At 42.0% G+C, this 17,451-nt stretch overlaps 1 protein-coding gene across 1 annotated transcript in view; it reads right to left on the bottom strand.

Moving 5' to 3' along the window:
• Positions 1-17,451, bottom strand: part of TPD52 (tumor protein D52) — a 138,171-nt gene that overhangs the window by 36,461 nt on the left and 84,259 nt on the right.

Here is a 17,451-nt window from a genome sequence, read left to right on the forward strand (position 1 = left end):
CGATCAGCACCCCCAGGTCTCTTTCTGCCAGGTCGCTTTCTAACCACTCTTCCCCCAGCCTGTAGAGCTGCATGGGGTTGTTGTGGCCAAAGTGTAAGACCCGGCACTTGTTCTTGTTGAACCTCATGCCATTGGTCTCGGCCCATCTATAACCTGTCCAAATCCCTCTGTAGGGCCTTCCTACCCTCCAGCAGATCGACACTCCCACCCAGCTTGGTGTCATCTGCAAATTTACTGAGGGTGCACTCAATCCCTACGTCTAGATCATCTATAAAGATATTGAACAGCACCGGCCCCAGAACTGAGCCCTGGGGAACACCGCTAGTGACCGGCCGCCAGTTGGACATTGCCCCATTCACCACCACTCTCTGGGCTCGGCCATCCAGCCAGTTTTTAACCCATCGAAGAGTCCACCCATCCAAGCCCCGGGCAGCCAGTTTGTCTAGGAGGATGCTGTGGGAGACTGTGTCGAATGCCTTACTGAAGTCTAGATAGACTACATCCACAGCCCTGCCCTCATCTACTAAGCGGGTCACTTGGTCATAGAAGGAGACCAGGTTGGTCAAGCAGGACCTGTCTTTCCTGAATCCATTTTGGCTGGCCCCGATGCCCCCATTGTCCTGCATGTGCCGTGTAACGGCACTCAGGGTGATCTGTTCCATCACCTTGCCTGGCACCGAGGTCAGGCTGACAGGCCTATAGTTCCCCGGATCGTCCTTCCGACCCTTCTTGCAGATGGGCGTTACATTTGCTAATTTCCAGTCAGCTGGAACTTCTCCAGTTAACCAGGACTGACAGTAGATAATCGAGAGTGGTTTGGCAAGTTCATCTGCCAGTTCCTTCATTACTCTGGGGTGAATCCCATCCGGGCCCATAGCCTTGTGGGTGTCCAACTGGCACAGCAGGTCACTAACCGTCTCCTCCTGGATCATGGGAGGTTCACACAGCCCCCTGTCCCTAACTTCAGGCTCTGGGGGCCGAGTCTCCTGAGGACAACCAATCTTGACATTAAAGACCGAGGCAAAGAAGGCATTGAGCACCTCTGCCTTTTCCTCATCCCCTGACACTACACTACCCTCCTCATTCAGCAAGTGGTGGAGGCTCTCCTTGACCCTCCTTTTGCTGTTGATGTATTTGTAAAAGCTTTTTTTGTTATCTTTGACTGTAGCAGCCAAATCAAGCTCTAATTGAGCTTTGGCCCTTCTAATTTTCTCCCTACACGACCTGGCCACATCCCTATAGACCTCCCAAGTTACCCGACCCTTCTTCCAGAGCAAGTAGGCTCTCTTTTTTTCCTTAAGTTCTAGCCTAAGTTCCCTGTTTAACCAGGCCGGTCTTTTTCCCCGACGGCTTGCCTTCCTACAGACTGGGACAGCCTGCTCCTGAATATTTAGCAATTCCCTTTTGAAGCATGTCCAGCCTTCCTGGACTCCTTTGCCCTCCAGGACCGATTCCCAAGGGACTCGGTCCACCAGCCTCTTAAACAGGTTAAAGTCAGTCTGCCGGAAATCTAAGGCAGAAGTTCTACTCTTGCCCCTCCTTACTTCCCCCACTATCGAAAACTCTTAACATTTCGTGGTCGCTACTCCCAAGACGGCCACCGACCCTCACATCTCCCACTAGTCCTTCTCTGTTCACAAACAACAGGTCAAGCAGGGCCCCTCCTCTAGTGGGCTCATTTACCACTTGTATGAGGAAGTTGTCCTCCACACATTCTAGGAACCTCCTAGATTGCTTCCTCTCTGCCGTGTTTTATTTCCAATACAACATACCAGTATTTCTGATACTGGTCTGACCTCAGAAATAAATAAATCTTAAAAGTAGGCAAGCAGGGTTACTGCCTTTTTCTGAAGTCATTTTCAGATGCACTGCTTTCTCACTGTTTCTCAAAGACACCAGTGCTTAGAGAAGGTCTAACCATTTTGTCATCTAAGTAGTGGGAACTGAGGAAAGCACTTGAATTCCACCTTCTCCTGTGAAAAGCACTTTCCTGCTAATTTGTGGGACTGCATCAAACCACGCAAAGACTCAGTTTCTCAACTGTCAAGGCAATAGGAAAGAGGTGAGTATCAGGCACTTGGACAACAGCATCATCACCAGGCATCAAGCCACTCTTGAGGAAACAACAGCCAGAAGTTTCTTGGCAAAACAGGTTACCAGAGCGCATCAAACCTCACCTTTGATCAGCATACTGACTTACAAAACACAGCACTGTACTACAAAATGTTCATCCATTGGACTTAAGAGGTATTTCAAGACTTGGATATATAAAAGATCTTCTAGTGGGCAGATTTCTGTTATTTAAAGGTATTTGTGAAGCTGAAGCATGTGGAGTTATTTATTCACAGATCAAAATCTAGGTCTTCACGACACAGGCTCTGAGAAGAGAACCACCCCACGGCACACCTTTGTGTTTCAAGTACAAGCTGCGTTCCTCCAGCTGGGGCTCCTTCGAGGAAGCAAATTTAACAAATGAGATACGAATTGAAATCTGTAAAAACAAAATTCCGTATGAAACTTTACCCCTGGGAAAATGGAAGAGAAACAAAGAGCAGATCGCATGAGACAGATGTTAGCCATGCCTCTCATGGCATTGCTGGAACGTGTACATGTACGTGGCGATGGATGCGGGAGATAGGACCCAACCAGAATAAAAACTCCACTGCCCCTAATCTACAGAAGGACATGGGCAAAACTTTGCTTTTAATCTTTGAAGTGCAGTTGGGATCATTATCCCATCGTACTTAACTAATATTCAAAGTGAACAAAACCCCAAGGGAACAGGTTTATAAACTATGAGAGGCTGAGCCTGGATACACTGACTATACAACATGAGGCTCACTGCTATGGACAGCCTGTAGAACACTTGCTAAAATTCTGCGTGAAAAGTTTAGGCTTGATAAAAAGAGTAAGCACAGATTAGCTCTGTTAAATAAAAAATTCTTCTTGTCATAGTGAGAATCCTGAGTAAGTATGCAGGGATTTTTAACAGACTCATTATTACCTGAATTGAAAGATGTTTTTCTCATGAATCAAAATTTTGACTGTAAAAATATATCTTTTCATTATCCTAGAAGTTACCTGATTTATTGATATGAATACTGGGGAAAGATTTTATACTTTTGTCAGTACATGTCACATAGTTCACTATATAATTAATGCTTTCTGCTGTGATTGAAGTTGGCTACAAAGCAACCTTCTGGGAAATGACTAAAAGTCGTACTTTCAAACCAAGAAAGAAGGAGTACCAGAATAGGAGATACTTCGTTAGGGAAATGATTGATTGATTAACAAAATGGTATATCTGCTATATTGCCAGCTGGTCGAGGTGTTTGCCTTCAGAGAGAGGCTGTACCACTATTCACATAACTATAGTCATTTGCCAATGTATACCTGACAGGTGCCAATTTCAAGCCCAGTTAAAACAAAAGCATTCTTACCAGCAGTACTTCTGCGATCACATCCTTCTATCAGCTGCAGGGTGCAAAAAGCTAAAATAAGCTATTCAGGTAGAAGCTAGCCATGCTGCTAGATTGCATGTTACATGAATTAATTGTCAATTTGCCCAGCCAGAAAGTTTCGAGTACATTTAACATTTTAAGGGGGAAAATAACTGATGGGGTGGAAGGGGGGTCTTTCCAAAATTTAACCTTCTGAAACCTGATTTTTTATTCATGGTATTGATTGGCTAATTACATTTTATGTCCCTTCCTCATCAAACAATAGCGACTTATTTCATATTCACATAGAAACAGAGTCGCGTTCTTGTTCTCCATCTGCTGGCTCTGCAGCAGCAGCTGACCGTGATTTCCAGGATACTCCCATTGCTGATAATGCAGCAAGGAAGAGCAAGGAACCAGACACAAAGGTTTTATCCTACACCCCTTACTATTAATATTTGATGAGGTTGTGTCTGTAATGAAATGAAAGCAGACAGAACCAGAAATAATTCCAGAACTAATCAGACAGAAAATATGAAGGTGATGACCTGGGCTTTATGACTGCAAAGAATTCACTGCTTTAATCATACTCATTTCTTCTGACTAAATTTACTTCAGACTGATATCTGTTAAGAATGTTATTTATTTTTATTTACTACATCATGATAATTGTGACCATCATTGATTTATGTCACTGATATGACATTACTGATCTCACAGCTTATATTGTGCCATATCCTGGAGTCCTTCTACTTGATCCAAGTGTTAATTTAACAGTTACCTTCAAAATAATCCCACACATGGAGCCCACCATGAGAGCTGGTATCCAATCTCTTACTGACAGTTTCTAATAACCAGTACACTAAGACTAAGTTCTTTTAAAAAGCTAATCACAAATGTAAAGTTGTAGATATGTATTTGCACCCTTGCAAGTATACGAGAGAGACATACACCAGCACAGAAGCTAGCGCAGAGCAGGATGCCTTAGAAGATGGACTCCTGGACAGGCCAACCTAAAATGGCAGCCAGTGGTTAAACAACGTGGTTTCACTTATCCAACAACCTCTGATGTGCAGCACGATCAAACTTCCAGTGGAGTCAACACGACTACTCCCAAGAAACAGCTTCTCCAGCTTCCCCAAGCACTCCCGTATCACACAACATTGCTCAAACTGCGGACAAGAATGGCCCAGTGACAAGAAAATGTTACTTTTAAAGAGCACTAACGATGATTGCCAGCATCCCATTTATGTCCTCTTAAGTCTTCACATATCTCATTTCCCACTTGCTGGATTCACCTAAGAAGTCACTGAAAATTGCACGCTGAACAAACTGTTATTCCTTTCACATATTTATACCTATTAAAATGCATGCAACTGAGTCAGCACTTGTTTTAATTTGATCAAAACCAAGAGATCCTACATTAAAAATGTACATTTTCTGTCACTGAATAGCCGTAGAAAAGAGTTCATCCAGAGCTAATCCTTATATATTGAGGGAAACCCTCAATAACATACTTTATTGACCAAAACCACATTGTGACTGACTTTCACCTGACATGGGAGGAGGTCATGTGTAGTATCAGTGCTTCAATGAATTAAAACCATGCTCACAGAGTGGCCTGAAAGGCCACAAAAGTGTCTTTTGACCAGTGACCATCTGTCCCAACCGCAGGATATCACAGATACACCATGACGATGGCAGCTATGGGGCTCTCCCCAGCAAAACAAAGGCAGGCCGATGTCACCTTCCCAATCCAACACATTTTATGATACCTAAGGATTTGCCCCATCACCAGGCCTAAGAAATCCTCTTGATGAAAGGACAGACTCACTGGTTTCTCAGATGACCGGAGGTGGACAGGGAGGATGAAGGGAAGAGAGCTGTATGGATCACCAACATGGGAAGAGTGAAAAAAGTCACCACGGATCAAAAAAACACCATTAATCAAAAAGACTCCTTTTTATTTCTCTGGAAAAGTTACTCCTTATTTTTTGGGGGGCGGGGAGGGCAGGGGAGCATGATTTTCTTGCTTCGTATTTAGCTTCACATCTACAGTAACATGAAGGTTTGACTCTGCAGAACTACTGCCTATTTGCATAACTCATTTCTACATATGTCCAACACCTTGTAACCATACCTTCTGATTGCCAGTTTTCTTTTTCAGATCCTTCCTCCAACCTGTCAACTTAATTTTGAAACCTAAGGCTATAGTACAGTTTAAAGGAATCTGAAATTGGATTAGCAGCCCCTCTCAGCTTGGTGTTACCTACACACTTAATGAGCAGAGTCAGTATTCCATCACCTTGATCATTAACAAAAAACGCTGGTAGCTACCATTAACCCAAGGCAGTGTCATATGGAAGCAAACCTCAATGTATCTTTTCATTCCGACAATGAACCACTCAGTGGTAATGATGCACTATGGTTTTAAAAAGAGTTTAGCATGCATTGTATAGCTCCTGCCTTCTTACTTTGCTATCAGAAGGCCACTGAGATGGCACAAAAACACTTACTGATGTCAAGCTTCTGACATGCACTGTTTCCCTTCTGTCCACAAAATCTGTTGACTCTAATATTATTTTTTAAAGAAAACTAAATTCATTTACCACAATTTTTAACAAATCCAAAGGGATTGTTACTCATCTCCTTGTCTTCTAGGAGTTTTGCAAGATATATGCAACGAAGGAAGTTATTTAATTTCCTAAACCAAAAAAAAATGACAACTAGCATACAGTAAATTACATTATACCTCTAAAAATTTACAGTCACCTATGCTAGGCTGAATGACATTCTATTATATTTAAAAAGTGAATTAGATTAAATGTAGATAGATTTATTTATCTTTTCAAACTCCAGCTCTCTAGTTTTGCTGTCCTTGTTTCACATACCATTTGAAAGGGAAAATACTCTGGACAGGAAAGAACTCATTTTCTTTGTGGAGAGAAAAACTTGCAGGCAAAAGTGCTGACATAAAATACTGTGCAATTACACAACAAAGCCAAAGATCAAGTGTTGAATTTTTACCTATGAATTCACTTTCCCTTAACATTAACTGAAGTCACCCAAATACAATAATACTACAAACCCCACAGCTCTATGTGAGGGCTAGATCTACCCAAGTTTCTATGTTGTGAAAGCCTCACTGAAGCCAAACAACATTTAAATCACACACCAAGACAGGGTTTCAAGTACTCGAGTTTGGTCCAGAATGGTCCCATGCTCAGTTACACCTCTAGACACATTTATTCCATTAGTCTCTGAACTGCATATAATAAAACACAACATACACGGGAGCTAGAAAAGCACATTGCAGAAAGTACACAGCCTCTTTCCCAAGAAATGTCTGCTGATGCTAAACCACCCACACTCCTGCGTAGGGTCTTGATCCCTGTTTCTTTCTTGCAAACCTGTTGTGCCCCATTTTACAATGTCAGAAGTAGGTGAAGATGGCAGTCAGATGCGTTTCTCACCCACCATCAAGTTCTGCAAACCCTTATGAATACGCTTCTGCAAAACAAGAGATACGAAAATGTGCAGTGCCCATTACAATTTAATAGTATAACTGACTTGTTCTCTTACCTGGAAATAATTTGGCTGCCACCATCCTCTGTTCAACTGACGTTGAGATCAAACACATAATCCAAGAAATAATATCTGAATTTAATACATCTACATATAAATGTTATATATGCATACATACAATTTTCAGCCACTTAATTGTAATTCTAATACTAGACAAACTATTTCACTACAGTCGATATAATAAAATGACCAAATCTAGTTCCCCAACAAGTATATTAAAAGCAAATATTTTGCAAAATACTTTTCTTTTCAGGACTTTTTAAAATTCAGCCTCACTCCTTACATATTTTACAAGGTAAGGCTCAAATATGAAACCTTTCCTTCCTGGTTGTAAGAATCACAAGCAAAAGGCTTTTATTAAAGAGAGTGACATTAAATGTTGAATGTATCAGTGAAACACATGTGCTATATATCTCATTTTCAAATAATTTAGCTATGGATTTTTTCACTATAAATATTCATTATGCATTCCAATATGTATTTTCTCATGATAGATCTTAATTGATCCTCAGCAGTTCTTTCATAAAACAATCACTCTCAGATAACTGGGTCAAACTGCTATTTTCACAAGTGTCTAAATACAAATTTACACAGATCTGTTACACTCTTTAGAATAAACAAACACACATGCAAACTGTCTACGCTAATATATTTGAGTATGGCCTTTGCTCTTCTATTTAATATAATTGCACAAACATTTGGAAAAGCAAAGCAGATCACTGACTATCCAAATATTTCTCCTAGAAAACATATGCAGAAAATGTAAACACACAACTTCTGCAGTAAAATTAACTTGGCAGTACCTGCATGTACCGAAGACCAGTCTGGTCAGAAGAAAACAGTCCATGCTCAAGGACACTGTCCATTTCCTCCCGTGCAGTTTCTTTGGAAGGAATAACCATGTCTTCACTATGCAGGGAAGAGACACTTCAACTATCCGTGACATACAACTAAGTGCCCACACAAGAAGAATTGGCTGTCTCAGAGGCATAATACAGGTCGATAAATCCAAGAAGCTTAATTCCTTACATTCCAGTCAGGTACACGTACTGGGCAGTCTTCCATATGACCCAGAATTCTTTACTATCTGTGCTTACTATAAATTAAAAGAGATCACCTTTTTCAAGCAGAAGGTAACACTTCTTCATGCAATAAGACCTAAGCAGGTGGTGTTCCCCACAAAGAAGGCCCTTCTCTTCTGAAGCAGTTCTATGCTATGATGGAATGCTATGGAAACAGGTCCTTTTTTTGTTTTGCAGGGTGGACCTTCACTGCTAGAAGGTTCTGATGGGTTCTTCTGAAGTGATGCATGATCCAGGCAAAAAGTCAAACTTGTGAGTAGAAAGCGTAAAACGGGAGATAGTCTTTCCAGGGCCATTACCATCTTATTCCAAGTGGATTTTATCAGAGCAAACTGCAGATTGTAATTCACAGCCAATTTTTTAGATTTTTCTCCATGTAACCAAAACCTACTCAAACAGTGCAGAACAGGTCCATAATGTACTGTTCATAATGGTACCCACCAGGCTGGCCCACACAAAGCCAATACTAGCATTGCCGCTCTGGCCATCACTCAATAGGCAAGGGTAGAGTTAGAAACTTGTGAAATGCTCCAGTGAGGTGTTAAAGTAACAGATTATTGTTATGCACTCAACTGGCATGGATTAAATGACCATTCAGTGCCTAACTAATCAGCAGGACTTCCACTCTGCTGTGACCTGCAAGGCTCCTCTGATGTGATTTACTATGTAATGCAGAGTCCCACTGAAGTCAGTAGGGTCTACCTGGAGATTTAAAGACACACACAAGTATGTTTTTTGATTCGATCGTATTACTTATTATTAAACATTAATACCAGTAAAGACTATTTTTGTACTGTGGCTTTGTAGAGTCAGACTGCAATGCATTATTAATGTTGTTGTACCTAAAAGGAGATGACTTTCGGGCCTTCACAGACTGGATTTAGGTGTTTAATTTCCACTGAAATTCAGTAAGAGACAGAAGAGCTTAACTGCTGTTGGAACACTCTGGAAACTCCCTCAAACTTACAACACATTTTTCTTCTCTTCAAATACAGGTATGGGGCACTTCAACATTCACGCAGACCCCAAGATGCAGTCTTACAAATCTGGCTTTTTAAAAATTGTAAAAATACATGCCTTTCTATACACTTTACAAACATACCAGCTTTAGGATTACCTACTCCACTGTCTCTCTGAATATGTAGCTCTACATACACAATGTCATCAGCTCAATTTTATCACAAGTCTGTATCTCATGGCAAGATCCGCAACCTAGTCCTGAAATTATAAGTAGTTTTATTGTTCATTTTAAATAACAAGTTTGGTGTTTTGCTTTACATTTAATCTGTATCGTCCATCCTGTGCAATAATATATGATTAATTGGGCAACTTGATATTATATTTTCCCACCAGGACTGGAAATAGGCCATAACCTTGGAAAAGCAGTATCTATTAATAATTCTTACTTGTAAATCATCATCATTCTTCAAAAAAATGCAGTAATTCCCAATGTGAAAAGCATCACCACAGGTCATCAACGTTTAAAAATCTTCTCAGCCTCAAACTTCAAATTCTCCCATTTTCCCATTTTAAGGCAAATATTGTACTCATTCTCTACAGCGTGCAAAACTAGATTTGCTCCGCAGTTTGAACTAGCCCCTCCTTCAACTGTGGGCCACTATGTACAGCAAGTCACTGCAAAAGCTACTTTTTATTGGCAGGTATCTCCCCCCTCTCCGCATCCCCGCGTCCTTTCTTTTAAGGCTACAATGGTGAAGCTGGATGGGAAAACGCTCGGCTGCTTTGTTCAGGTCTGGGCAGCATCTTGCTTTCCCACAACAGGTAGCACAAGCAGAGAGTGCTGCTGAATGCAGGAGACCTCGCCAGAGGTCCACAACCACTAGTTACTGCTGCTCAGGCATGGCATATTTTCTACTGACCATGGATCTTTGCCAAGCTCTAATTAAGACACTTCAGGATGTCAGAGAGTTAACCCTCTGCTGCACCCACCTCCTCCAGAAGCAACCAAGGATATCCGAGCAGCTTTCCCGTTACCGATACTGTGAGGGCTCCAAGCCCTCACATTTTACCTCACTGATTCTATAACGAAGATGAATTAACCAGGTAGTTGGCACTATGACTTTCAGCAGCATTTCTAAAAGCGAGTAAGTATTCTGCCTGCATGAATTTGGTGTGTACTGTCATGCCTATTTTCCTTCAAAGAAAAACAGATGGATCTCAAATTATCAAAGAGCAGAAATTCCTTTAAAAAAACAAAGCAAGAATAGGCTGTTGAAAACTCTTTACTCTCCAAACAGATTTTCTTTCATTCGTGAAAGCTACAGAGCAGCAATTTTGTCACTAGGGACATGAGGAATTCTGAAGGAGCCAAAGCTGTATTTCTGTTTTTCCAAGGAGATCAAATATAAACCCAACATTTGCTGATCTATCAATACTATCTATGGTCTCACGCAAAGAACCACCACCACCACCGAACTGAATGAGGGGAAGCTGTGACAATAGTCAGAGGAGGTAAAAGGAAGCCCACATTGAGGCTGACTTGCATCAATTGTAATCTGTATTTCACAGAATCACAGAATGTTAGGGATTGGAAGGGACCTCGAAAGATCATCTAGTCCAATCCCCCTGCCGGGGCAGGATTGCCTAGACCATATCACACAGGAACGCGTCCAGGCGGGTTTTGAATGTCTCCAGAGAAGGAGACTCCACAACCTCTTCTGGGCAGCCTGTTCCAGTGTTCAGTCACCCTTACAGTAAAGAAGTTTTTCCTCAAATTTAAGTGGAACCTCCTGTGTTCCAGCTTGCACCCATTGCCCCTTGTCCTGTCAAGGGATGTCACTGAGAAGAGCCTGGCTCCATCCTCATGACACTTGCCCTTTACATATTATAAACATTATATGAGGTCACCCCCTCAGTCTCCTCTTCTCTAAGCTAAAGAGACCCAGCTCCCCTTAGCCTCTCCTCATAAGGGAGATGTTCCACTCCCCTTAATCAATCTTTGTGGCTCTGCGCTGGACTCTCTCTAGCAGTTCCCTGTCCTTCTTGAACTGAGGGGCCCAGAACTGGACCCAATATTCCAGATGCGGCCTCACCACGGCAGAGCAGGAGGGGGAGGAGAACCTCTCTCGACCTGCTGACCACACCCCTTCTAATACACCCCAGGATGCCATTGGCCTTCTTGGCCACAAGGGCACACTGCTGGCTCATGGTCATCCTGTTGTCCACTAGGACCCCCAGGTCCCTTTCCCCTACGCTGCTCTCCAACAGCTCTGTCCCCAACTTGTACTGGTTGTTTTTTGTTTTTTTCTTGTTCCAAACCCCTGTTTAACCACTGCATCCGGCCTATACACGGAAATCTTCCTTAATGAAAAGCAATATAAGTCACAACGTGACTGAGTGATGAACTAAGTTAATTTCATTCTAGTAACTGGGGGGGGAGGTGATCTTAACTTGAATATGAGAAATGTCTACATGCAATAAAACCAGTACCAAAAAGCAAACTGTTTCAACTTCGGAAAAGTTACAAAAACATAAAAAAATTAGTTGACTAGCCAATTACCCTCATATTACAGAGTATAACAAGGCATTTGTAATGGAGGCTTTGAATACTTTGGGGTAATAAATCTGGATTTTACACAGTCTGAATGATGTAATTTGTAAGCCAATCCCACTTCTTTGCTCTTACTGTGCATTAGCCGCCACAGCAGGAAAACCAGAGCCATCTTCCAAAGCCATTACTGATCTGATCTTGGTAGTGGACAAGTTTTCCTTTTTTTGAAGTGAAATTCTCTGCTTTAGACTGTATGTTAACAACTAAAATATCTGACCCTTCATATAGCTGTTTTGCTGTAAAGCAGTATCTATCTGAGCTCTTCATTTCGACACATCCAGAAAACTACGTTACACGAACATTCTTATAATGTTGTCTCAGTATTAGATGATAGTACACATTTTTAAACTGAAACAAATAAGCTACCTAGTGGGCTTAAGAATTATTAATTTTTTTAAAGGTTAGTAAGAATAATTTCAAATATTTTATGCTTTTCCAGTTTTCTGCTGACATAAATGCACTTTTTTAAAACTTGAAAAAAAATCTTTATAAGGAGAGTGGTTAACATTGAGTTGTGTTGTGAGTTTCCAGAACCACAAATCCATTCCTGCAGGCTTACAAAGACAAATACTAAAAGGAGCAGTGGAAACAGGTTAGTGTCAGTCTATAGGTATTATCTATTCCTATGCTTCACCGCTGTATTTTCTTTATAGCAGTAATCCACAGACGCTATGTATCAGAAAAGGGCTGTCTCACCCTGTGCTATCGGAACGTTATTTCCAGTACTCAAAGGGTATGCTCTTGAATATATTTTTAGAAAGGTTATTTCAGTTTCCGTGAAGTTCTTTTGAACTCGCAGGGGCAACGCATGCCAAGTGTACTGTTGTTTTTACACATAGGTTATGATATCCTGGGGCCCTTTGTTGAAAAAAGCCAACTAATTTCTCTTAGAAACCTTTTTTCTTTTTTTTTTTTTTTTTGACTCACACTTCATTGTCCTTCTAAGAAAGCCATTTAGATTATGGCTACATATGCGTCATATATGAACTGCATATATATGCTTCATATTTAGGGCTGACTTTGCCAGTAATTATACCAGTTTCAGAAATAAGATTATTCATTTCCATTCTCAATGCATAAAGATCGGTACCGATTAGTAGATAATACTGTGAAATTGTGCACAGTCTCACATAGGCTAACTCACATTAAACTAAAATAGGAAGAGATATATTAAAACTTAATCATAGAATCATTTTGGTTGGAAAGGACCTTTAAGATCAAGTCCAGCACAATCATAATCTAATCCACTACATAAACAAATCTTTTTTTTTAAAAAAAAAAAAAAAAAAAAAATCGAGCAGAATTCTTTGTAAAAGGTATAATAAATTACTATAAGTTTTTTATGTGGTAGATGCTGCTACTGTGAAAGATAAAGGAAAAGCTGTTAAGCATTGATCAGAGACATCTTGTTTCCCATTTAGTAGTAAGCCATTCCAAGTACTACCACCTCCAAGAAAAAAAAAGAAAAATAAAACCTCCTCATTATTCATTTCAACTGAAATACTTTATGCTTATTTGCCTCTTCTACAAGCTACCAGTGCTTCAAGAAAACGAACTAGACCAAAGTCATTATGAATTTTTCATTCTGGGAAAACCTAGGAGCCCACACTGAAGTTGTTCTCTGCGAAATGCGGGCCAAGATGTTGAGTACGCATAGTGCACACGCAGGTAATCAGTTTTCAGTGTATATCCAAGAACTCTACGTTCTCTGTTCTCGTTTTGTCTAGAACTATAAGAAGTTTGTCTATAATGCCTTGTTTGCTGAAGTATGGAACTAAGCTACATACACCATGCAAGGTTTCCCCCTTGATTACATTGATGTTATTACCTTAATGCTCCAAACCAGTGAGCACGTAATTATTTCTACATCTAGTTTTCAATCTCCCTTTCATTCTACAGTGCCACCTTCCAAACATAGAAGAATGCTGCAGTAGTTAATACCTATTTCAATAAGTTGGGTGACACATCTAAAGACAAGAAGTCATCTTTGCCTCTTTGAAAAATGTATTAGAATCGTAGAATCACAGACTGATTTGGGTTGGAAGGGACCTCAAAGATCATCTAGTTCCAACACCCCTGCCATGGGCCGGGACACAATATGTGTCACAATATGTGTCACAATAAGAATATATATTCTTATAACTCATTTTGCATTACCTAAAAAGACACTCAGAATTACAGCTGAGACATCACAGGATGCAGATGGCATCAAAATTAGAGTAACCCAAGTTAAAAGTTTGCTCAAGTTTTAATTATTAGGTAAGTCAGGGGAAAAAACAATTTAGCTAGGAAACTTCTTGATCTCTGCTGGGAATTCTCATTTCAAATTCTTCCTGACTTTTCATATTTGGAGTGGAACAGGTTTTCTTAGTTACAGAATTAAAGTATTTTAAAGAGTGTAAGGCATTTAGAGACTTCTATAGGATAAATCTGCAGTCTCATTTATCTGCTCTACAGGTAGCACAGCTGAGGAGAACACTCTTCTAGACAATTGAGTCTTTTAGATAAATATTATTCTTTGCTATTCCCTTTACAGTAGAACAGTGGGTGCTGAAAAGGAAATACCCTATTTTGAATATTTTTTTTTTTTTTTAAGCAGAGAAATGGGTAAGTGGTTTAGGAGAGAGAGCTACCTAGGTGAGAAACAGTAAATTCCTAAGACTATTTAGTATTTTTATGAAGTTAATAAATCTACTGGGGAATGCACAAATGGAATTTTCTGCGTATTGGGAAAAATGTGTCTTGACCCACAGGAAGCAAAGAGACTTGCCTGACCTTGGTGCCAGGCAAGGTGATGGAACAGATCACCCTGAGTGCCATTACACAGCACATGCAGGACAATCGGGGCATCGGGGCCAGCCAACATGGATTCAGGAAAGGCAGGTCCTGCTCGACCAACCTGGTCTTCTTCTATGACCAAGTGACCTGCTCAGTAGATGAGGGCAGGGCTGTGGATGTAGTCTATCTAGACTTCAGTAAGGCATTCGACACAGTCTCCCACAGCATCCTCCTAGACAAACTGGCTGCCCGGGGCTTGGATGGGTGGACTCTTCGATGGGTTAAAAACTGGCTGGATGGCCAAGACCAGAGAGTGGTGGTGAATGGGGCAAAGTCCAACTGGCGGCCGGTCACTAGCGGTGTTCCCCAGGGCTCAGTTCCGGGGCCGGTGCTGTTCAATATCTTTATAGATGATCTAGACGTAGGGATTGAGTGCACCCTCAGCAAATTTGCAGATGACACCAAGCTGGGTGGGAGTGTCGATCTGCTGGAGGGTAGGGAGGCCCTACAGAGGGATTTGGACAGGTTAGATAGATGGGCCGAGACCAATGGCATGAGGTTCAACAAGAACAAGTGCCAGGTCTTACACTTGGGCCACAACAACCCATGCAGCGCTACCGGCTGGGGGAAGAGTGGTTAGAAAGCGGCCCAGCGGAAAGAGACCTGGGGGTGCTGATCGACAGCCGGCTAAACATGAGCCAGCAGTGTGCCCAGGTGGCCAAGAAGGCCAATGGCATCCTGGCCTCTATTAGGAATAGTGTAGCCAGCCGGTCTAGGGAAGTGATCGTCCCTCTCTACTCGGCACTGGTGAGGCCGCACCTTGAGTACTGTGTCCATTTCTGGGCCCCGCACTTCAAGAAAGATGTTTGAGGTGTTGGAGCGAGTCCAGACGAGGGTGACCAAGCTGGTGAAGGGTCTGGAGGGTCTGACCTACGAGGAACGGCTGAGGGAGCTGGGGTTGTTTAGCCTGAAGAGGAGGCTCAGAGGTGACCTTATTGCAGTCTACAAATACCTGAAGGGAGGTTGTAGTGAAGTGGGGAGTTGGCCTCTTCTCCCGGGCAACTAGCGATAGGACAAGAGGACCACAGCCTCAAGCTTCACCAGGGGAGGTTCAGGTTGGACATCAGGAAGAATTTCTTTACAGAAAGGGTTATTAGACATTGGAATGGGCTGCCAGGGAGGTGGTGGAGTCACCATCTCTGGATGTGTTTAAGAAAAGACTGGACATGGCACTTAGTGCCATGGTCTAGTTGACATGGTGGTGTCAGGGCAACGGTTGGACTCGATGATCCCTGAGGTCTCTTCCAACCTGGTTGATTCTGTGATTCTGTGACTGTATATAGCCCTGGTACACCCTAGAAAAGTCCCTGCGGAAATGTATTCCTTTCTACAGCAATAAGTATCGAAGAGACACAGAATCAGATAATTGTGAAAACGTAATTTAACTGTCCTTTGATGGTAGATGGACTTGCTCTTTCCTTGCTTTTCTCTGCCTGAAAAAGATGCTAATGCCAACACATTCCTAGATACATGGTTTTGGCTTTTTTACCCTTGCTTCTTGCATAGTAGAGTCAGTAAATTCAAGAGAGGCCTGTAAGGAGTAGAAAAAGGTAGAAATCAAGTAAAAAAAAAAACACATAAAAAGAGAAAAAGATAATTATGTAAAAGATGCCTGTACAAGACAATTTTAGAGCTCCACAACACAAGCAGGCTCTATGAGTCTAAGCAGACCAGCTTTTCTCCTTCCTTGCTCCATGACTGAAGAGCCATCTCTCTGCTCCGAAAGAGTGGACATGCCTTTGCAGCAGAAAGTTTCACACTTTTAGCAATTACATTCCTCCCATAACTATGAAGGATTTTTTATATATATACACACATATATATGTATATGTGTGTGTGTGTGTATATATATATATATATATATACAACACACACACACACACACACACACACACTACTCCGCTCTCATGAGACCCCACCTAGATTACTGCGTCCAGCTCTGGGGCCCCCAACATAAGGACATGGAGATGTTGGAACGAGTCCAGAGGAGGGCCACGAAGATGATCAGAGGGCTGGAGCACCTCTCCTATGAAGACAGGCTGAGAGAGTTGGGGCTGGTCAGCTTGGAGAAGAGAAGGCTCTGGGGGGACCTTCTAGCAGCCTTCCAGTACCTGACGGGGGCCTACAATAAAAGCTGGAGAAGGACTTTTTACAAGGGCAAGTAGTGACAGGACGAGGGGGAACGGTTTTAAACTGAAAGAGGGTAGATTTAGATTAGATATTAGGAAGAAATTCTTTACTGTGAGGGTGGTGAGACACTGAAACACGTTGCCCAGAGAAGTTGTGGATGCCCCCTCCCTGGCAGCGTTCAAGGCCAGGTTGGATGGGGCTTTGAGCAACGTGGTCTAGTGGAAAGGTGTCCCTGCCCAAGGCAGGGGAGTTGGAACTAGATGATCTTTAAGGTCCCTTCCAACCGAAACCATTCTATGATTCTATGATATATATATAAAAACCATATTTGCCATAACATGTAGCACCTACTCTCCCTGTTGCATTACACTCCACACTGCAACAGGTCTTCATGATAATTGGTCCTAAGGAGCAGCACTGGGATGCAAATACAAGGAGAAGCAGCTAACCATTCATTCCTGCAAGAGATCCCCTTAAAGCAGGGATTTATCAGTTGGCTGCACTCCACTCCTGCCCTGCAGCCAGGGCTGCCCAGCACTGACTGTGCTCCCAGCTTTGACATGCCATGAAAGTCACCCAGGGCCCTGCAACCCTCTCTCCTAATTCCCATAGTGGTTGTCATCTACCCCATCACTGAAAGTTGCACAGGACAGAAAAACACATTGCTTTAATAACTACGTATGTTACGTAGAGACCTCTTCCCTCCCAGCAGAAGGGGGAAGCAGAGGAGGACGAGAGAGAGGATGTGTCAGACTAATTTACATGCAAATACTACGCCTCAGTTTCAAAGTACATTAAAAGAAAA

This window comes from Nyctibius grandis, chromosome 3 (genome assembly GCF_013368605.1).
Source record: "Nyctibius grandis isolate bNycGra1 chromosome 3, bNycGra1.pri, whole genome shotgun sequence".
NCBI classification, from domain to species: domain Eukaryota; kingdom Metazoa; phylum Chordata; class Aves; order Nyctibiiformes; family Nyctibiidae; genus Nyctibius; species Nyctibius grandis.